The sequence below is a fragment of the Dasypus novemcinctus genome, chromosome 1 (genome assembly GCF_030445035.2).
Source record: "Dasypus novemcinctus isolate mDasNov1 chromosome 1, mDasNov1.1.hap2, whole genome shotgun sequence".
Classification (NCBI taxonomy): Eukaryota; Metazoa; Chordata; class Mammalia; order Cingulata; family Dasypodidae; genus Dasypus; species Dasypus novemcinctus.
Window position 1 is genome coordinate 55,057,360 of NC_080673.1, and position 24,272 is coordinate 55,081,631.

The 24,272-nt window shown below is 38.7% G+C and overlaps 1 pseudogene; it reads right to left on the bottom strand.

The window, feature by feature from the left end:
• Nucleotides 1-5,232: 5,232 nt before the first annotated feature.
• LOC101438548 (serine/threonine-protein kinase ULK2 pseudogene) lies at nt 5,233-24,197 on the bottom strand (annotated as a pseudogene).
• Nucleotides 24,198-24,272: the final 75 nt, after the last annotated feature.

Consider the following 24,272-nt stretch of genomic DNA (forward strand, 5'->3'; position numbering starts at 1 on the left):
AAGTTGAAGAGGATTTGGAGAGATAGGAACACTATTCCCTGTTGGTGGGAATGCAGAATGGTGCAGCCACTGTGGAGGACTGTTTGGTAGTACCTAAATAAGTTGAATATAGATTTGCCATGTGACCCTGCAATACTACTATGGGTATATAACCAGAAAAACTGAGAGTAGTAACATGAACAGATATGTGCACACCAAAGTTCATAGTGGCATTATTTACAATTGCCAAAAGTTGGAAACAACCCAGGTGTCCATCAGCTGATGAATAGATTAATAAACTGTGGTATATTCACACAATAGAATATTATGCAGCTGTGAAAAGGATGAAGTCGTAAAGCATATGACCACATGGATGAACCCGGAGGACATTATGTTGAGTGAAGCAAGCCCGACACAAAAGGACAAATACTATATGATTGTGCTACTATGAACTAAATATATTGTATAGTATATTGCATGATTCCATCTATATAAAAAGTAAGTATAAATCAATTTATAAAGATGAAATTTGTTCAGTGGTTATGTAGGACTAGGGAAGGCATGCTAAGGGGTATGGAGTTTTTCTTTTTGGAGTAATGAAATAATTGTAAAATTTTTTGTGATGATGAATGCACAACATTGTGATTATACTAAAAGCCATTGATTATACCCTTTAGATAGATTTATGGTATGTGAATATATCTCAATAAAATGCTTAATAAATAGATAAATAAATAATTGTGTAAAAATAGCCAGAAATAGCAGTTGTATACATCAGGGGAAACAGAGATTGAGAGGTGAAGAATTTTCTTGTTTGTCTGTTTTTTTGTTTATTATTATTATTGAAATAATGAAAATGCTCTAATAATGATTGAAGATATGAACGCACGACTAAGTGATTATACCAAATTCTATTGATTGTATACTTTAATGAATTGTATGCTTTATTAATATGTATCAATAAAATCGATTTGTTAAAAAAATAAGCCTCATTTTTCTAACTTTACATAGAAACACCACATCACTCACAAGCATTTAGATCAGCAACTTTGTTTTAGCTCTATTACAATTCTTGAGAGGCTCTTTTGATTTATGATATTTCTTCTAATACTGTACAAATAAACTTAACGTTTAAGAAACCTAGAGGTCAGAGACATCAGTGCACATTCTGCATGCACATTTGGAAATGCAACCAAAAGCAAACAATCAGTAACTCAAAGTATAACGAACAAAATCTGTAGTTGTAGATGAATAGGTAAAAAAAAATGCAAAGGTTCACATGAATACAAATTTTTACCATTTAAAAATCCACTGAAGAGTGTATCTGAATTCTAGAAGGGGTACATGTATGTCATGTAAAATATTTTAAACAAGTCCATTGCATATCATTTAGTTTTAATTTAAAAAATCCAATGCGTGGTTGTTTTAATGAATTAGTGCAATATGAAATATTTTAGAAGATTAATATGTGCACATTAAGTCAAATTGAAGATTTCAATATTTCTTACAATTGCCAACTTTCACTTTTTTTCCCTCCCCTTCCCCCCAACTCCCCAACACCCCCACTCCCACCCCAGTTGTCTGTTCTCTGTGTCTATTTGCTGCATCTTCTTTGTCTGCTTCTGTTGTTGTCAGCAGCATGGGAATCTGTGTTTCTTTTTGTTGCGTCATCTTGTGGTGTCAGCTCTCTGGTGGGCGGTGCCATTCCTGGGCAGCCTACACTTTCTTTCGTGCTGGGCAGCTCTCCTTATGGGGCACACTCCTTGTGCGTGGGGCTCCTCTACATAGGGGACACCCTTGCGTGGCACGGCACTCCTTGTGTGCATCAGCACTGTGCCTGGGCCAGCTCCACATGGGTCAAGGAGGCCTGGGGTTTGAACTGCGGACCTCCCATGTGGTAGACGGACGCCCTAACCACTGGGCCAAGTCTGCTGCCATCTTTTTTTTTTTTTATATTAGATTTACTTGAAGTGGCATTAACCTTTTAGTTTTTTTTTTAAAGATTTATTTATTTCTCTCCCTGCCCCTCCCCCTCCAATTGTCTGCTCTCTGTGTCCATTCGCTGTGTGTTCTTCTGTGTCCACTTATATTCCTGTCATCAGAGCTGGGAATCTGTGTCTCTTTTTATTGTGTCATCTTGCTGCGTTAGCACTCTGTGTGCACCATACCACTCCTAGGCAGGCTGCACTCTTCTCACTCTGGGCAGCTCTCCTTACGGGGTGCACTCCTTGTGTGTGGCCTACGTAAGGGACACCCCTGCGTGACATAGCACTCCTTGCGCACATCAGCGCTGTGTGTGGGCCAGCTCATCACAGCGGTCAGGAGGCCCTGGGTTTGAATGTGGTAGACGAATGCTCTATCCATTGAGCCAAATCCACTTCCCTTCACTTTTTCTTAAGCAATTGCTTGCTTGGTGAGCTGTTTTAGGAGGGATGCTCAGATTTAGACAAACTTACCCCAAATATCAAATTGCCTGGAAGAGATGTAGATTTTTTTTTGGCTTTCGTGCATCAATAATTCTCTAGTAGTCTGAGACAGGCAAACTAATTTCCATCATTCTCATCCATGTGGAATTTCACACAACACTCTGGTAAACTGAGGGAAGGGCCACTCACTTTGTTTCATTCTGAATTATCCTTTAGAATAACCATTCTGAGAATTCTAGTTTTTAAAGTACATTTACTTACTAAGTTCAAACTGAGAGCTAAGTGAAATAGTCTTGCTTCTGTTTCGAACAAAGAAAAAGGGAAGAAGCAATTTCTCTGATAAGGCAGATTTCCTACAAAAATGTAGTTTTTGTATTGTTTTTCCCTTTTTGAAATCACTGCTCTCTTTTAGTAGTCACCAGTGAGGAAACTACAGTTTCCTGGGGATGGGGTAACAGGACCCAAGCTGTAATCTCAAATGTATCATCTCCCATTTCTACTGACTGGTCCCCAAGACAAGTCACTGCTCACATGGTCCTGGGCTATAGTATGCCGACAATCTTCGCTCAATACTAGATTCATATTTATGTACATTTTTAATAGATGCAGGGCTATGTAGAACCTTAGTTCGGCCTTCTAAAAGAAGGGCTGCCTTATGATAATGATATACAATATCTGATATACAATATACAATATCTGAAACATCTTATCTAGGGCTGTAGACTGAACGATTTCTGCAGCATCATTACAGAGGAGTTTCTCTGCAGTTACATAGCTGATTTAATCAATATGTCTGTTTGTCAGAGAGGAAAAAAACCAACTTTCTCTAAGTTTCTTGCATGGTGATGCAGAATTAATATCGTACATTCTGATTTTCGACTTGTTTCACAGCCAGGGATGGGCTCGTTTTCCTAGTCTTGACCTGGGCTTTGGTGAGATGCAGAGATGCTGCGAGCAGCTGTGCTGCTTTCAGGTGTGTTGTTGATCTGGTAATTTCCCAGTACTGACAGATCTGTCAAAGCCTGCCTTGTTGTGCTGCTTGGATCACTGCCTCTCACTTCCTCATGCCAAGAGACAATGGGCGCACTAGCGATTAGGGAAACGTGATCAAAACCACAACGAGATACCATTTCCCACCTTCTAAAATGGCCGTTATTGAAAAAACATGAAACTACAAGTGCTGGAAAGGATGTAGAGAAACAGGAACACTCCTTCACTGTTGGTGGGAATGTGGAATGGTGCAGCCTCTGTGGAAGACAGTTTGGCCAGAACCTCAAGAAGCTGCATATAGAACTGCCATATGATCCAGCAACTCCGTTTCTAGGAATATATTCAGAAGAACTGAAAGCAAGTATGTGAACTGACATTTGCACACTAATGTTCAAAGCAGCATAATTCACAATTGCTAAAATATGGAACCAGCCCAACTGTTCATCAACTGATGAATAGATAAGCAAAATGTGTTATATATACACAATGGAATACTGTCCAGCTATAAGAAGAAATGAAATCAGGATGCTTATGACAACATGGATGAACCTAGAGGATGCACATAAATAACCTTTTAGGGGAAAATAAAGGCCATGAACAACAACAAATACTTCCTCATAAGGTTTTCAGGAGCTCTATAAGGAACCTGAAGAGTGGAAGAAAGGAATTTAAAATTGGAATTGGTCAAAAAAAGAAAAAAAAATCAAAGAAGCCTGTCCCTTTCACTTTAAAAATCATGTGGTATGTACATGCAATGTGATATTATTCAGCCACAAAAAATATTGAAGTTCTGATATATGTGACAACATGGATGAACCTTGAAGACATCATGTTGAGTGAAATAAGCCAGACACAAAAGAATAATATTGTGTGGTCTCACTAATATGAACTAAATATGATGAGTAAACTCATGGAAGTATACTCTAGACTATAGGTTACTAGGAAATAGAAGGTGGGTTGAGAAGGGAAGATGATGCTTAATGTATATAGCATTACTAATAAGGTTAATTGTAAAAGTGTAGAAATGAATAGAGTTGAGAGTAACACATTATAATAAATATAATAAACACTGTTGATTTATAAATGTGACTGTGTCTGAAAGGGGTAGTATATGGAAATAAATGTCAAGTGAAAGGAAACTAGAGAATAATCTAGGGTACGTATAATAGTGATTTCAGTGATGGATGAAGATTGTGGTTTATAGTATAAATATAAGAATGTTCTTCTTATACAAAGTGCTCAGAATACGCTGAGGCATGGGAAAATTACAACCAATGTAACTTACAGATGTTAGTTAATGGTAATATTGTAATATTTTGTAGCAATGACAAGAGGATATTTTTTCAATACTAAGGGACAATAGGGCGTTATAAAGGGCTATGGGACTTTTCCTTTTGGAGTAATGAAAACATTCTAAAAATGACTGAGCTGATGACAGCCCACCTCTGTGATGAACATGAAACCACTGACTGTGCACTTTGAATGGACTGTGCAAAGCATGGGACTGTATAACAGGGAATCCAGTGGTGGAAGATGAACTGTGGTTAACAGGACAAATATGAGAACATTTTTTCCTGAATGATAACAAATACATAATACTAATATAGGGTGTTAAAAATTGTGTGGATTGCGGGGGGAGGACTATACCAAATATAAGACATGGCCTATAGTTGTAGTTTGTAACAAATGTTTCACAACAATGCAAGGTGTTGGTGGTGGGGAGATGTATGGAAGACTTGTAGGATGATATGCATATTTGTTTTGTAAATTCACAAATTTTACTATACATTTATTGTTTATGTATGTTCATGTGTGAATGATAAACTTCAATAAAATTTTACTTAAAGAAGAGACAATGGGAGCATTCCCATGGATCATTCTCATCCTTAGACTGCCTTGAACTGTTCCTGAAACTAAGACCAACAGGTTGGAAGATGCTTGCATTTTAGGGATTTTGGAAGGAGCTGTGGCCTTAGTTGGAGAGCCAATGGTTGTTGGTAAAGGTGTTTTGAAAAACCAGTCAGAACTCCATGGAAAGGATCTTGTGTGTTTGCCTATCCTAGTGGGCTGAGGGAAGCAGCTTTATCCAGCCCCAGTGAGGGATGGGCACGTAGGGTCAGAGTGCTGCTTTCTGAGCTTCTGCTTGTCTTGGTGGTTGCTGGTGAGGGTGGGGGTGCTCTGCAGTCTAGTACCCAATAAGAGAGACTGTGGTGACTGAGCCTGTGGCACTGGAGAACCTGAGGAGTTCCCACTCCTGGATTCATGGCCCTGGGGCTGCCCACAGCAGCACTGAGCAAATTGCTCTGAAATGGTGCCCACTGAAGGGGAGCGAGAGTAAGGCCTGGAAGACCCAGTAGAAAGTCTTCATCCAGCTGTTTGTAATGTGTCTGCTGGAGTTGGGGAATGGCATACCAGTTGAAGGAAACCCATGGGGCTGGTGTTAGACCTTCGTACCACTGCAGATCTTGGAGAGCCATGTAGTTTTTTGCCAGAGCTGGCAGTAGATGTAAGGTTCTGCTTTATGCGCTGATAGTTCTTTATCTGAGTAGGAACTGGAATGGGTGCTTTCTCACTGTAAAGTGGCACAGTAGGCTGGCATTGCCCTCCAAACACCAAGAATTCATTTGAAGCATGTCTGCCAGCATTTGCCATTGGCATGTCATATGATTGGTTTGATGAGATGTTGTGTGGAACCAAAAGAAAGTTGCCCGTGTCACAGGAAGAGTTATTGCTACTAGTACTGGCAGATTCTTTGGTCACATGTAGATAGTTGTGAGGGTCCAATGGTGGGGAAGATAAGTTTTCTTCTTGAATATGCTGTATATCTGGAAGAGGTGGTGGAGGAGAGCCAAATCAGCAAGATGGAGAGCTGCCACAGGGACTTCCAGAGATAGAACCAGCATACACAGGGACTGGAACTGGGCAAGATTTTTTTTACTGGAACTTGCTTAAGGAAAGGATGTCTAAAAATACTTCAGGCTAAAATCAAGGTATCAGAGGCCTCCTTTTGGAGCCCCTAAAAATAACCCATTTCAGGCTTTAGGCAGAATTCAATTCCCTGAGCTGTTTGCGCTGAGGTTCCCGTGTCCTTGCTGGCTGTCGGCTGATGGCCATTTCCAATTTCTAGAGGTCACCTGCATTCCTTGGCTGAAAACTATACAACACTGATGAAAGAAACCAAAGAAGAACTAAATAAATGGAGAGGTAAACTGTGTTCATGGACCAGAGGACTCAACATAGTAACGACGTCAGTTCTCCCCAAATTGATATATAGGCTTAATGTAATTCCTATCAAAATTCCCAAAGATTTTTTATAGCTGTAGATTTTATTCCAAAATTTGTATGGACATGCAAAGGAGCTAGAATAGCTAAAACATTTTGAAAAAAAAAAAAAAAAAAGAACAGAATGGGAGGAATCAGTCTACCCAGGTTTAAGACTTATAAAGCTACAGTGTTTACGACTGCACGTTCACTGAAGGATAGACAATAGATTAATGGAGCAGAATAGAGAACCCAGTAACAGAAAACTCCAAAATAGATTTGTCCAACTGATCTTTGACAAAGATGCAAAAGCAAATCAATGGAGGAAAGATAGCCTTTTCAAAAAATGGTGCTGAAGCAATTGGACATCCATAGTAAAAAATATGAACCTGAAATAGATCTCAGTGTTACACCATATACAAAAATCAACTTAAAAATGGATCAAGGACTGAAATGCAAAATGTAAAACTATAAAACTTTTAGAAAAAAAATAGGAGAAAATCATTGGAAACTAGGGCTAAGCAAAAAGTACTCAGATTTGACACCAAAAGTATATTCCTTAAAAAGGAAAAACTGATGAACTGGACTTCATCAAAATTAAAACTTTAGTTCTGCAAAAGGCCCTGTTAAGAAATGAAAAGACTAGCTACAGAGTAGGAGGAAATATTTGCAAAATGTGTATCCAAAGAAAAGGGCTATTGTTGAGAATACCTAAAGAACTTTCGACACTCAATAGTAAAAAAGCAAATAATCTAGACAGAACATGGGCAAAGACATGAAAAGATATTTCGCTGAAGAAGATACACAATGGCAAATAAGTATATGAAAAGATGTTCAACAGTGTTAGCTATTAGGAAGTGCTTAAAATAAAACATAATGACAATACCAAAATCTGGTGAGTATGCAGAAAACTTGGTAAGTCATACATTGATGGTGAGAATGTAAAATGTTATAACCACTCTGGAAAACAGTCTGACAATTTCTTTCCATATAGCCCAACAACTGTCCTACTGCACTCCTGGGCATTTATCTCAAAGAAATAAAGACTTATGTTCACACAAAAACTTGTACATCAATGTTTATAGCAGCTTTGTTAGTAATAGCTGAGAACTGAAAACAATCCAGATGTCCTCCAATGGGTGAATGGTTAAACAGACTGTGGTATATCCATATCATGGAATACTCTCTAGCAATAAAAAGAACGAACTATTGATATACAAAACAACCTGGATAAGTCTCCAAAGAATTATACTGACTGAGAAAAGCCAATCCCAAAACATTATATACTACAGTAATATGATTCTGCTAATAAAGAATTTTTGAACTGACAAAATTATACAGAAGTAGAGAACAGATTAATGACAGCCAGGGGTAGGAAGTGGTTGTGGCTGTAAAAGGGCACATTGGTAGAGCCTTATAGTGGGGACTATTTTCTATATCTTGACTGTATCAATGTCAATATATTTTTGTGATGTTGATTATAGTTTTACAAGATGTTACTGTTGGAAAAACTGAGTGAAGGGTATACAGGATCTTAGTATATTTTTTCTTACAACTGTATGTAAGAAAGCTGTATGTAACTCTACACTTATCTCAAAATTAAAATTTCTATTAAAAAAAGGCTAAAGTCTTCATGTTCTTTCTCTAGTTCCCTTTCTTGGCATGTTCCCCGACCTGTTGGGAAACCTTGTACTTACTTTCCTCAGGAGCCCCAAGAACTGTGTTGGTTCACCAGAAAGTGCTTTTGATGACTCCTCTAAAGATGTCTAAGGGGCAGACTATTTTCCAGCCTTTGTGGGAAATAGTGTGAACATTTTCTTAGTAAATTTCTCTGATTTTAAGTGGTCAAATTGGCAACAGACATTAGTGAATTACAGCATGAATTCCCGTGGGAAAATCGATGAGATGAAAAATTAGTAATTAGAGCTCTCTTGTTATGTTCCCCAAAAGTTGGGAGGAAGCTAGTGGAGAAGAAGTCTGTAAACAAATCTAAATTGATTTATAACCTTTTGCAACCTTATCATGAAGTCTTAATCCTTTCCCTTACCTCCTTTGAAGGATACAAATGGATGTCCTTAAGAAATCCATCTTTTAAGTTAGGTCCATGGGAGTGGGGTGTGGGTAGTGGGAGAAAGAGAGAGAGAGAGAGAGAGAGGGAGAGGGAGAGGGAGAGGGAGAGAGGGAGTCCAGATGGCAAAAGTCTACTTGGTTATGCTGAACTGTCACTTTTACATGGATGGCATGTGTATTAGTCAGCCAAAGGGGTGCTGATGCAAAGTACCAGAAATATGTTGGCTTTTATAAAGGATATTTATTTGAGGGTAGAAGCTTACAGTTACAAGGCCCTGAAGAGTCCAACTCAAGGTTGCTTTCTCACCAAAGTCAGCTGCCACATGTTGAAGCAAGATGGTTGCTGATCTCTGCCTGGTCTTTCCTTCCTCGGCTTCATCTCCTCTTAAGGCTCTGTGGGCCTGGTTTCTCCTCAATTTCAGCTGTAAACTATTAGGTGAAAAGTTCATCTTTCCCTGGGTCCCAGGATAAAAAAAAAAAAAAAAATTACAGAGGTCTCTCCTTTCCTATGTGTCTTCTTGAGTGAGGGTCCGTTTATGCCAGCCCACCAAGAGGGCAGGGACTCAACCTGAGCCATGCCTTTTTGATGAGGTTGAATCAAAGTTCTAATCTTAACCGGTAATTTAATCAAAAGCATCTCAGCTGAATTTAATACAATCAAAGGTTATCACAACCAGAATAATAGATTCGTTTACAAAAAAATCTTTCTCTTTTTGGGATTCACAAAAATAACACCAAACTGTCACTGCATGCAAATTCTAAATTAATATTTTAAGTGTGTTCCCTGGGGTGCTAAAATAGAAGTTATTTATTTAAAAGAAGATTTAAATTACATAAATGATACATCCAAAATATAGGGGAAATCCCATATTCCCCACCCCTCCCTTCCCCCACTTCTCCCTGCTAACAACATCTTTCATTAGTGTGATACACTTGTTACCATTGATGAATACATGTTGAAGCATTGTACTAACCATGGTCAATAGCTTACATTATAGTTTACTTTTGCACCACACATTTTTGTAGAATTTGTCAAAATGTATAATGGTCAATATCCATCATTGCAGTGTCATTCAGAGCAATTCCAATGTCCCCAAAATGCCGCATTTTATAACTATTCTTCCATCTCCCTATCCCTCTCCTCAGAACCTCTGGTGACCACTGCCTTTATATTGATGTTACAAGATCTTCCATTGCTAGGATAATAGTAAGTCTACTTTAGTCCATAGTTGCCTTCCCTCTTTAGGTTTGTTCATTCCTCAATCTGGAGGGTTTCAGGATGGTGATATCCACTCTGTTTCTGATGGAGAGGGGGTTTAGATCCCATAGGGTGGATGGATGAAAATGTCTTGCTTGCAGTTGTAGATACTTTCTGTTTTTTGGGATGGGCGTTGTCCATTATCATCCTTTCGTTAGTTGCCTTGATGAGTCCCATGAACTGGAGAGAAGGCATTTTAACACTGCTGAGATTCAGGGTTCAAATGGCATATGAACAGACTGAAGATTTAAGTCCCTGGTACATATATTTAATGAGCATATTGCTAATTACAGGTCCATATACAAGGAGTAGAAAAGCCATGTATAGGGAAATTATAAATGAGTCTAACTCTGTTACATTGGAAAACATATATTCCAAGGTAAGGCCACTGGCAGGGTCTAAACTCCTGAGATTATCTGCCCTGCCTATAATGTCTAGATGACTATAGAGCCCTTAAGAGCACCCCTGCTTGAGGCACTGTTTACAATGACAGTCCATGAGATACTCCTGAAATGTGCATAAGTATAACCTCTGGAATGACCTCCCAACTCACTTTGAAATCTCTTAGCCATAAAAACTCATTTTTATTTAATATTTTCCCCTTTTGTTCAAGGTCTTTTTCCAAATGCATTGCTAGTTGGTGCTTGTTAATAATCCCGCAGTGCCAGGGAGGCTCATCCCTGGACTCATGTTCCATGCCAGGGGGAAGATAGTGAGTTTATATGATAAGTTTGGCTTAGAGAGGCCACATTTGAAAAACAAAGAGGCTTTCAGGAGGTAGCTTGTAGGCAATACATAATACTAAGCTAACTTTTAATTTCCCAAAGACAAATTCTTAAGTACAATCATCAATGGCAAGGGCCTGGCATATTGATCTGTCCTCCTTCGTTAGGAACTGCCCAGGTACTCTAGGCAGTCTTGCTGCTCTATTAGAGAATGTAGCAGTACTTATCAGGATGGGAACAGAATATTCTTTTGGTTATTGTGTGGATCTCCACCCACCAAGACAACACCCCATGACCACTTGAACATATTCATATTTCATAAAGGCATGCCTCAGGTGCACCCCTCCCAACATATCCCCTTATCACTGACACACCACACCAGTGATCCTTGCCTGCCACAGTTGTGATCCTTCTGCAATCCAAAACCTCCCCTAAAAGCCAGAAAAAGAATAAAAATCATAAAAATAAAATAATAATTAAAAGCCAAATAAAATACAAAAATAAAAAATAAAAAAATAAAAAAAATTTTCATTGTGTCTTTCATCACCATAAGATATGTTATCTTTTATGTACAGTGACAATTTCTTCTGTATGTTCCAAGCGTCTTATTTTTTCACTTTTTTAAATCAAGAAAGGACGCTGTATTTTGTCAAATGCTTTTTCTGCATCAATAGAGATGATCATGTGATTTTTTTCTGTTGATCTGTTAATGTGGTGTATTACATGGATTGATTTTCTTATGTTGAGCCACTCTCGCACACTGGGGATGAAACCCACTTGATCATAGAGTATAATTCATTTGATGTGTTGTTGGATATGATAAACAAGCATTGTGTTGAGAATTTTAGCATCCAGATTCATTTGCGTGATTGGTTTGCAGTTTTCTTTTCTTGTAGCATCTTTATGTGGTTTTGGTATTAGGGTGATGTAGGCATCATAGAATGAGTTAGACAATGTTCCATCAACTTCTATTATTTGGAAGAGTTTAAACTGGATTGGTGTTAGTTCTCTCTGGACTGATTAGTAGAATTCACCTGAGAAGCCATCTGGTCCTAGGCTTTTCTTAGTTGGGAGCTTTTTGATGACTAATTCAATCTTGTTACTAGTTACTGGTCTGTTGAATTCATCAATTTCTTTTTTCGTCAATGTAGGCTGCTTCTAGAAATTTGTCCATTTTATCTAAATTACCCATCTTGTCAGCATACAATTTTTCAAAGTATCCTCTTATGATAGTCTTTATTTCTGTGGGATCAGTGGTGATATCCCCTCTCTCATTTTTTATTTTATGTATTTGCATTTTCTTTCTTTTATTCTTTGTTAGTCTAGCTAAGGATTTGCCAATTTTATCAATCTCAAAGAGCCAGTTTTTGGTTTTATTAATTTTTTTCTAGTTTTTAAAAATTCTTAATTTCATTTAGCTTTGTTCTAATCTTTGTTACTTCCTTCTTTCTACTTGCTTTGGAATTAGTTTGTTATTCCTTTTCTAGTTCCTCCAGGTGTGTAGTTAGGTCTTTGATTTCCTTCAGAGCCCTGCTTTGGTTGCATCCCATAGGTTTTGATATGTTGTGTTCTAATTTTCATTTGTTTCAAGGCAGTTATTTATTTTTTTGTCCATTTCCTCCTTGACCCACTGAATATCTAAGAGTGTATTGTGAGTGCATATCTTTGTGCCTATTATGTTTCTTTTCCCCTTAATAATTTACAGCTTCATTCAATTGTGGTTTGAGAAATTACTTTATATAATTTGAATCTTTCTGAATTCATTGATATTTGTTCTGTGGCCCAGCATACGGTCTATCCTGGAGAACGATCCATGCACACTTAAGAAAAATGTATATCCCGTTATTATAATTTGGGTATAAAGTTCTGTGTATGTCTATTAGGTCTAGATTCTCTAACGTATTACACAAGGTCTCTGTTTTCTTTATTATACCCCTGTAAAGAAGTGCTGTCTAATGGTGATAATGGTGTATTAAAGTTCCCCACTATAATTGTAGAGGCATCTATCTCTTCCCTTAGTTTTTCCAATGTTTGTCTCATGCACTTTGGGGCACCCTGGTTAGGTATATAAATGTTTATGATTGTTCTCTCTCCTTGGTAGATTACTCCTTTTATTAATATATAGTGTCCTCTTTGTCTCTTATAATAATTTTGCATTTAAAGTCTATTTTTTCTGATATTAGTATAGCTACTCCTACTCCTTTTTGTTTATTGTTTGAATGTAAAATCCTTTTCCATCCATTCACCTGCAACCTCCTTGTGATCCTGGGTCTGAGGTAAGTTTCTTGTAGACAGTATATAGATGGGTTACATTTCCTTATCCATTCTGCCAACCTTTGTCTTTTGATTGGAGAGTTTAATCCATTAACATTCAATGTTACTACTGTTAAGGCAGTATTTACATTAGCCATTTTTTCTTTAGTTTTGTCTGTTTTGTTTTTATTTCTCTTGTTATCTTCTTAGTTATTCTTATGAATATGTAGAAATTATTGGACTTGATGGTAATACATTATCATGAATTTAACAAACTTGATTTATGGATGTGATTGTGGCTGAAATTAGTAGTCTGGGAAGATTTATGTTAGTTGGAGGATAGCTGGAAGATAATATTGGGAATATATAACAATGATCTTGGAAGTAAATGAGAATTGTGGTTAATAATATAAATACAGAAATGTTCTAAAAGGTGTTAAGAACATGGTGATACATGGGAAAAATATAACTAATATAATTTATGGACTATAGTCAATAACAACATTGCAATGTTTTTGTAGCAAAAGCAAAGCTGATATTCTATTAATGCTGAAGGTAAATAAAAGAATATGGGGTTTGATTTTGTGAGATATGAAAATGTTAAGCATTTTTTTCTCTTCTTAAGTTTTTTCATTAATAAGGAGACTTGACTATGTCATTTAACTAATCTGTGCATCTTTCTGAACACTAGAGGGACATCTGAATTAGCAGTTGGAATTAGATGTGATAAAGCTGCCTAAAAAAGAACTTTTTAGGAATAACATTTCCATAACTTGTTGAGCTGCCTTTTTCTGTTTTTTTTTTTTTTTTTAATTTTTGTGAACTTGAAATAAATTTTTAATTAAAAAAGTGTAAATTCCTCATTCAGGGAAGTGTTAACAAGCTTTTAGAGACTCTTAAGTGGTCTCCTCAATGAGGAAGAGTATCTATGGCTCAATGAAAACTTCTCTTCTGATTTGCTACATCACTCTTTTAGTTTGCTAAAAGCTGCTAGGAGCAATATACCAGAAAAGGGTTGGCTTTTATAACAGGAATTTATTAGGTTAAAGACTTACAGTCCTGAGGCTGTGAAAATGTCCAAATCAAGGGACCATCAGAGATGCTGTCTCGCTGAAGCTTCGGGCCTTGTGATCCTGGACTTGTGCCAAGTAGCAAGACACAATGGCTGCTCTCTGGTCTGGTCTGTCTTCTACTCCAGGCTCACTTTTTCCCTGAGCTCAGTTGTGGGTGATCAGACATATGACTCATGCCTCCCTGCTGGGCCTTGTCTCTCTCAGCCTTTCAAGGGCCTCTTTCCATGCCTCTGTGCTATGCCTCCCTGCTGGGCCTTGTCTCTCTCAGCCTTTCAAGGGCCTCTTTCCATGCCTCTGTGCTCTGCTGATTCCAGCCTCTGGTCTCTGGGCCTCTTTTTTTATTAAGATTTATTTTATTTATTTGTTCCTTCCCACCCTCTCGCTGTTTGCGCTTGCTGTGTCTGTTGTCTTCTCTCTTTAAGAAGCACCAGGAATTGAACCAAGGACCTCCGATGTGGGAGGGAGGTGCCTAATTACTTGAGCCACAAATGTAGAGCGAGTTTTATGTGAACTGTGCTTTTGAACATACTTGATTCTCATCTCACAATGAATGTTTTGTTTATTGTTTAATTCACAAAAACTAGACCCAGCCTCCTGGAAGGCATCAGGCTATAGAGGAAAGGTCAGGGTTTTGGGTTCCCAAGAAGATGGGCTGGAATGCTAGACTGTGGTGTGTCAGTTGTGTGCTCTGGCACAGCTTTTCCAACCTCGGTGTTTCTCATTCAAGAAAGATTAGAGAGAAAAATACAGCCCTTCAAGGGTGACTGTGAGGATCAAGTGATTTAAAATTTATGGGAAAATAACTATAGGGAATATTTATTGAGCATTTATTATGTGTTGAACATTGTTCTAATCAGCTCATTTAATTTCCACAGCTCTCCTATGAGGTGTGTATAGTCACCACCATTTTATGGACAAAAAACTCAGGTGTAAGAAATTGTTCTACCTGCCCAAGGTCACACCGCTAGTTAGGTGGTGGAGCCTGGATTTCAGCCTAGACACTGGGGCTCCAGAGCCCACGCCAGTAGCCGCTGAGCTTCACAGCCTCCTTGGCATGTAATTGGTAATATAGAAATATTAGTTTCCCATCCCTTCTTTCTAAGATACGCTTAACAAGGAGCCATTTTCAAAGTGGGGCAAAAATAGTGTCCTCCCACATCATAAAGAACGAGTCCCAGAAAAAGATAATTAATAAAGAGCATAATTTCTTATATTTAAAGATGTAATAATTCACAGTAGAATTTGTTTGCCAGCAGTTAATGAAATCTATCTATTAAAAATTTTTATGAAGAAACGTTTGACTAAAGCAAGTGAAGATGGAATGATCATGAAAATCAGAACAGTTAAAAAGTCATGGGAAGGGAATGAAGATTTATTGAGCATTGTTATGTCCTAACCACTATGCCAGATGATTTATCAACCTGGTGTAAACTAAATTCCCGAGGTATAGAGATTGTTTTGTTTTATGGATGAAACTGAGGCTAAGAAAGTTGCTCAAGGCCCCACACCTGGCCAAGATTCAAAATCAGGTGTGCCAGACCGGTGCTTGCCACTCCCTGCTTTTGTTCTAGGAGTTAGGTAGGCATGTTCCTGATGACTCTGCCAAGAACTGCAAGTCAGGAACTATCCTTGGCTAGGCTATTCCCAGAAAACCTTGTTCCTAGGTATGGTGTTGAATGAATGGGTGCAAGAAGAGATTCTCCTCTTTGAGCCAGGACAAAGGCTGCTGCTGTTTTTCTCTTGCCGCAGGCACCGACGAGCTATTGCGTTTCCTGAATGGATCAGAGTCCAGGCTTGAGACTTAGTTCTGTCCCCTTAGGCCCAAACAGGCCTACATAACCAGAGGGAGGGCCCGTGTGGAGAGCCACACAGGGACCTGTTTATGTGAGCCACCGAGGAGGCTCCTGGCAAGCAGGGAGGGAGTCAGGGCAAACAGCTTGTTCTAAGCCACGCTTCAGCATTGGGGGAGAGAAGTTACCTTTTTTTTTTCTTTTTGCCAAACCTGAAGACCTCCAGTCTGATGCTCTAGAGAGCAGGGACTGGGAGTAAAAAGTGGAAGAACTCTGTGATGGGGACCCTTGTATCAGTGTTTCAAAAACAAAGGTGGGTTCAAGGCCTGTAGAGCCTCAATAGTCCATTGCTGTAGGGAGCCACCGACGGGGGTGATGGGGATGTTTAGAGAGAGCCGAGAGGACTCCAGTGGGAGCGCCCAGGAGACAACCCTGGATTCCCAGACCCTAGAGGGTGGGGGGATCTTGAATTGAGTTGAAGGAATAGTTTTGATACTGTTACACTGATCACATTTCTCCTCCCAGGCTGGTGTAATGGAAACAAGGCGGGTAAAGATGTACTTTTAGAGTATCTTTTATCCCTGAAGATATAATCTGTGACTTTTTTTTTTTGAGGAACCAGGGGCTGAACCTGGGACTGTGTATGTGGGAAGCCAGTGCTCAACCACTGAGCCACACTGGCTTCCTGGGGTGGTTTTTTTCATTTGTTTTGCTTATTGTTTGTTTCTGTTTTTTCCAGGAGGCACTGGGAACTGAACCTGGAACTTCCCATGTGAGAGTGGGTGCTCAACCACTTGAGCAACATTCGCTCCCAATGACTTTTTAAATTAAATGGAAGAGACATCAGACAGATATTATTTTAAAAGTCCCACAGGTACGTGACTTCCAACTGTGATAAGTTCCGTGACAGAAAATGTCAAGGTATCCTTCCATTGTACAAAGGGGAAATGATCTGGCCTGGAGAGGTTAGTAAGGAAAGCTGGAGAGGTGATGATAATGGGATAATGGCGTATGTGTAGGTGAGGTGGGGTGGGAGTGGGCTGTTTGCAAACATCCTGAAGCTGATGGGAGTTCTGGGAGCGGGAACAGGGGAGGAGTCATGGTGAGTCTCTCTTCTGACCTGCATGTTAAGGTGCAGAGCTGTTTGGGAAAGCAGAAGTTAATGTGAGAAGGGTCTGTCTTGCAGTCATCCAGCTTTGCCTTTCAAGGCATGTGGACCGGGGCGTTCAATTACCTGAGCGCTAATTAGTATGCCTCAGTCACCAAGATGAGTGCTTTTAAACAGAGTTTATAACCTGTGTTTCTTTTTCCATGTAGAAGAGGGCAGAGAAAGGAGCGGAGTGAGCTAGATGATCTCTACCTTCTGGTGCTTTAAAACGAAAAAGAAAAATCTAATTTTAAAGATCTCTTTAACAGTCCCTTGTTATTTCACTCTTATCTTCAAAACTCTATAAATGCCCAGTCTTTTCCTCTGACTCTCAGAGTAGGCATTGGAATAATATTGCCTGTGCATAAATTCAAACTTATTCTATATCCAAACAAGCCTAGAAAGCCAATTGAGAAGTATAAACTCTCTAGGCTTTGGGTATTCAGGGAGGATGCGAGCCAAATGTGTCAAGGTTACCTGGAATGTGGGGGGTTCATGCTAAAAGCTTACCTGGAGTGTGGGGGATATGTGTTAACTCAAGCTTACACAGAGGAAATAACCTATCTAATACTCAGGCAAAACACTTGAAGAAACTAACAAAAAGTCCTTTTGCATACAAGCACCATTTGACCCTACTCTTATTTCCTCTGTATAAAAGGGACCCAAAAATTCTATTTGGGGCTCAGTTTTTATCAGGACTAGAGTCCGCTGAGTCCGGCCTTCCATACCGTGTACACCGACTTTGCTCTGCTACTATAAGAAGAATAGGGTTTATTGTGCTACTGATGTGGGCTATGGGTGGAAGGCTCTTTGTCTCTTCAGAGATAACTAAGTTATTTGACTTGTGGGTGTGGAACGGTAAGAGGCTGCAGTCCTGCCCTTAGGGACGGTGACAGCAGGCTCCAGTCCCAGGAAATGTTTAACAAAGCAAGGGCTATAAACTTTAAGTATTTAGGGGAAATGCAAAAACCAAGGCTTATCTAAAATGTCTGGAGTCCTTGCTAAAAGCTTACCTAAGATGTGAAAGAGATATATGCTAATTGAAGCCTATTGAGAACTGAAACAAAGGGACCATTTGGCCTTTCCTCTCTGTATAAAAGACGTTTGAAAATCTTGTTCCGGGCTCGGGATTCAAACAGAAAGCTCCCGAGTCCGGCCGGCCGTCAATAAACCAATTTTTCCTTCTCAAAATCATTCCTGAGTCCTGGCCTCTCTATACTCGAATAATTGAACTTCTCTTAAATTCCACAACACTACCATCTGAAATCTCATGATTTTATAGAACATGAGCTGTCATTCAGTTACTCAACACCTAGGCAGGGGCTGAGTATTTAAAGGAGAAAGGATCTGTCGAGGCCCACCACCCAAATCCACGGTCAATTTAGAAGTCCGACATATTAATGTAATCAGGTAATTGCAATATAAAGGGATAAATTCACTGATAAAGATCTATAGAAGATATTAAGGGAGACTAGAGGATGGTAACCTAATCCAAATATAAGAAGAGTAGTGTGTGGGTTATGCTTGGAGTTTTAAAAAAATGGGTGTGAAAAACATAGTAGATGCTTCATAAATGTATATGACTGACTGACTGAATGAATGAATGAATTGCGTTGCTGTCATTCTAACTTCAAATTGCCAGTTGGTTGATTCCAAGACCCCCATTATTGTTCTTTCCTGCCATAAAAATAAAAAAAGCAATCTAAATAATGGTTGTGATTTTTATGATTCTAAATTTTGACCGGGCACCATGCACATCCACCTGGGTCATGTTTACTGGCACTATATATTTTTCCTAACATTTTCTTTAGGTGGACTGCTTCTCCTATTCATCTTTCCTCCCAGAAACGAGAAAGATTGCCTTTGGCCATTTTCATTTTATTGTGTTAAATCTTAGAAAAAGAACGAGTTCAATGCACACAATGTAGAGACAGGTAGGTGGCTAAAACTCAGGGTAGAGAAATTCAATGAAAGTTTCCTCCCGCAGGATGGGAGCCCGAGAGGGAGAAGATGCAAGCCTGTGATATGATGCAGTCATTACTGAGCTGTTGAAGACAGCAAGGCTGAAGGCTTGGAATTTTTCTTCCCCCTTTAATTGGCGCCTAACACTCGCTATCATAAAAAATGGGATGGGAAACTCTTAGCACAAATCATCAACTTCAGAAGAAAAATGTTACTTTTATGCTGTCCATTCAAACATTTACCTGCTCCATATGCTCCCTCACTTACCAGAGAATAGTGGGATTTGCCCAATGAAAATTGAGAGCACATTTCTGAAAAAGTGTTTTCCATAAATCTTGCAAATTACTGTGCTCAAATATTCTAGGCTGTAGCCAGACCGACCCTGGGGGAGCGATTACCAGGGAAATAACCGTGAACAGCGGTATGCTCTGACTAGCGACACCAGCATGCGACCTTTTTGTGCAGGAGGCGTGCATGTGGGCCTGCCCGAGTAGCCAGCAGCACTGTAATTGATGGGACACCAGAGGAGGCTTCTTCTCTGTGAGCTGCTAATTAGTCCTTCTAGAGACACATATCCCGAACCAAGTCCAGGAGTGTCCTGTTTGCTGAGCTGAATTAGATGAGTCTGCGGCGGGCTACACCATCTACTTCCCACACCACAAGGCTGCCGTCGTTTCGTTTCTTCCCAACGTGGTCCCACTTGAAGGAAGCTATGGTGACTGAGTAGTACCTACACTTTCCTTTTATAGGGATGCTTGATTTCATCAGTCATATCACAAGTATCAAATACACTGGATGTTTTTGAACTCACAGACTGCTTTGCTGCCTTTTTACTTACATGCTGCTCTGGTGAGTTAGCATGACGTAGAGAACACCACCACCCGAAGTCAGAGGTGCGAGCCAACCTGCAGGGTCACCGTGCAAGTGGTGCAGGTTGTCCCCTGCACAAGGATGTCCAGGTGAAGGGTGAGAGGGCCTGAAACCCAGCCGGCTGTCCACCTACCCAGCACGAGCTTTCGTGCACGTAGAATCTGGCCAGTCTGGCGCCAGAGTCTGAGTTCTTAACTGTACACTATATTGACTTTATAAATTAACAGTTTACTGGGCTTTCTATATCCTGGAGACCAGCTTTACTAATTACCAGCTAACAGTCATTGAACTCTTGGTAGAATATGAAGGTTGAACCAAGCTCTTTAAAATAAAAAATTAATGAAGTTAGATATTAGGATTTTGTCTGTGATTGATATTTCCTGGAGAAAGAATCATTTACCTTGTCAAATACTATACTATGTTCTACCTTTCCCATTCAGTAGGAAGGTCTGTACATAAATAGATAAGATTATTTATTCACAATCTCAGCATTATAATTAGCTTTTGGTTAAAAACACAGGGCTTAATTGACTTTTAGTTGGCAAATTGACACTTGAGTGTTATCAAGAACAGTATTTGGAAGCAACAGATGTTGACATATCTTTCGGGGAGACCGTGGAGATCTGGGTCACCTACGTAAAGCTTGTGTGCCGATTTAAAAATCAGTATACTCAATTGTGCTGAATCAGTTTTTTCAAATCACTGCTGCATCCTTGGCAACAGCACACTGGAAATGTGGGCTTTAGAAGCAGAGCCTTTCCAGCTGTAGGAACTTGGACTTATTAGTTAACTTCTGAGCTTCCCTTTCCTCCTCTGTAAAATGACTTCTTCTCTTGTTGTGGAAATTAAATAAAATAAATGAAGCACATAGCACAGAACCTGGAAAATCATAGGTTCTTAATAAAAGTTAGTTCCTTCCACCCCCATTCTCCAACATCTTTATTTTCCATGATTTATTTATTTATTTACTGGGGAGAGTGTGAACGCGGTCCCCATTATTATTAATAATAATTAATAGTTGCCTAGTGAATTTAGAATTTTTAGAAGGCTTTTATTATCTTTGACCAGGGAAACTGGACTGTATATTATTGTAAAGGGGGAACTTCCCATTTAAACTGGCTGGTGGTTTTGCTGGAGATTTTAGCTTTAGTACAAAATTCTTTTGTTTTGGAGAAAAAAAACACCAGAAGTTATTATTATTATTATTATTATTTTTTTAAGATTTATTTTTATTTATTTAATTCCCCTCCCCTCCCCCGGTTGTCTGTTTTCTGTGTCTTTTTGCTGCGTCTTGTTGTCTTGTTTCTTCGTCCGCTTCTGTTGTCGTCAGCGGCACGGGAAGTGTGGGCGGCGCCATTCCTCGGCAGGCTGCTCCCTCCTTCGCGCTGGGCGGCTCTCCCTACGGGTGCACTCCTTGCGCGTGGGGCTCCCCCATGTGCGGGACACCCCTGTGTGGCAGGGCACTCCTTGCGCGCATCAGCACTGCGCATGGGCCAGCTCCACACGGGTCAAGGAGGCCCGGGGCTTGAACCGCGGACCTCCCATGTGGTAGACGGACGCCCCAACCACGGGGCCAAAGTCCGTTTCCCGAGAAGTTATTATTTTATCTTGTAATATTTCATTATCATCACTTTTCCATGTTGCAACATTATCTTTGTAATTTTCACCATTTAACATACCATGTAGTAGATGTACCATATTTTACTTCCTGGTTGTTGGATATTTGTAAGTCCTTAATCAAGGACAAAATATGATATTTTTTATATTCAACTGGTGCCATATAACTATGCAATACTGCCTGACCAGCTGCCCATATTGGTGCCATGTTCTTGGTAACCGTACATTGGAAACAAAGTAGGTTCTTGAGTCAGTCAGATCTGGGGTCACATCTAAGCCCCAGATTATTCTACCTGTGTGAACTTGGGCATATTAAATAATAATAATTTCAGCAGTTGTAGAGCAGTATGTAAAATAAGCATACATTTATATTTTGTATAAATATTATATTTGTATCTGCTCAGAAAAGAATCTGGGAGGGTGCATACAAAAACTGCTAAGCAGGGTAACTCTGAGGAGTAGAAGTGATGATTGAGATGTGATGACATTTACATTTTATTATATGTACCTTTGTATTAAATTTTTTTTCAATGGGCATGTACTTTTTCTAATGATTAAAAAACAAATTTAAAACCACGAAGAGGCATCTATTTTAAAAGCAGTTCATCCTTTGGAAGCTAGGAGAATCTGTCCTTTTGAATTTACCTAAACCAATGCCCCTTTATCACTTATTAATTGGAAAAGATCATTATGGAGTAAAGACCTTCTGAAAAGAGAAATAGAAATAGAAATCTTTATTTCACTTACTGTTTTCTTTTATGATAATTTCTTTGTAACTCATTAATAGCTCATTTAGGTAATCGAGTCTCTTTAATTGTCTTACTTCATAGGGAAAGAAAACACCAAAAAAAACCCTTTTAAAAACAAAAACATCTTTTCATTAGAAATGCCAAAAGAGTATTTGGAATTTTTGCTTTTGTTGCTGTTGATGTTTTTTTTAATAGACTTAATTTTTTCAGCTGAAAGCTGTTTTTTTTTTCATTGTAAGTAAATATTCTTACTTTTCTAGAGAAAAGTTGACTTTAGTTTGAAAAGTTGACTTTAGTTTAAAAAGTTCTGGAAAGTATATATTCAGTGAAAATTTCAAAATGATTGCAAGTCTCCTGGATATAAGAGTAATGATTCCTCAATTCTTTTTTCCTCATTTCTGTTTTGAACACAGGTATTTCAAATTTTCTCAACCAATTTTGTTTTCTCACAGAATGCACAGCTCAGTATCACATTTCATGTGTTAGCTTTAATGTCTGCTTTCGAATAAAGCAGTGTATAGTGACTTTAAAAGATACAAATGCTCCCACTTTATCCTTTTCACTGTTCTACCAAATAATTTTTTAAAAAAATCTAGAAAGTTCGTGGTGTACCTAGGAAATGAAATAACTTTGGAGATTGAACCTGGGCCCTCATACGTGGGAAGCAGGCATCAACCACTGAACAATGTCCGCTCCCCTGCAACAACTTTTTAAAACTGCAATTTCCTTATTTCATTTTCAATATCATTCTAATGTAATTCACTTAATTTCCACTTTGATTATAGAAAAGGTCCTTACTAAAGACTATTACTTTTTTTTTTTCCATATTGATTGAAATGTTACCAAAAGTTTTCATTAAAAAATTGGGTCTAAAAATTACATTCGATTAATAAATTATACAGTAATGCAAATTATTAAGCTATGTTTTCAGTAAATATAGGACATTTTATCTTCTAATTTTGACCAGTGAAACAAACCAGTTAATATTACTTGAATTCTTCAGAGAAAAAAACAAAAACCAAAACGTCAATGTGATTCTAATGAATAAAAACAAGGACTAAGTTCAGGTTGAGAGGTCATCGAGAATATTTCAAAACAATTCAAACGTCAGGAGTAAGAATACAAAGATGGCTTAAATGACCTTATGTACGTATGTGGTAGTACATTGTACATTGTACAATTATGGCTTCCAGTTCTTATTATTCTTTAACACTATAAAATTTTATTAATCAACTAATCATACATGATACTAGGCACAGAAAATGCCATGTACATAAACACAAAATGTAGTTGCAGATCAAACATTTACATTGTGCCTTCAGTGAGTAGCTAACTTACATGTGGATTCTCTCAGTTTGTGGATTAAAAATTGAGATTCGGATGATTCCAGATTGCTTCAGTGGACTGAGGACTGACTGGCTTTTACACATTTTGAGTTCCTCACAACATGCTCAGAGCTTGGCGCATGGGCTGCTTAAGAATTGTTTGCTGCATTATAAAATAACCCCTAACTGAATGCAAGTGAAAGCATCAAGGAGACAAAAGTCTCAGGACGGTAAATTTAATCCTGGAGGCCAGATGCTATAATTCCAACTCATATTTTCTAATTTACAGGACAATTACAGAAACAATACAAACACTGTAGAGAGGACTCCAACATACCCCAACCCATATCCTCAGATGCCCTACCTAGGTCTACCAATTTTAACATTTCACCATGTTTGCCACAACTCTCCTCTCTCTCTTTCTCTTCCTATTTTCTGAACGCCTGACTGTAAGTTGTAAACATCATGTGTTTGAACACTTATTACTGCCATGTACATTTCCTAAGGACAAAGATATTCATTTATGTAATCACCTTAAGTGTAGTTCTCAAGTCCAAGAAATTTAACATTGATATAAAGCTCACAGTCCATATAAGCCCTAACTCTATTAATATTCTCTTTGTGCTCATCTACTGTGTTCCTGATTTCCTTTACTTCTTTGTCCTCCTTTTCCTTTAGCTCTTCAATCATATTTAGAACCATTTTAGGACTTGGCTGGTATGTCCCAGGTCGGGTCCTCCTCACTGATGGTTTCTACTGCTTTAATCTCTTGCTTAG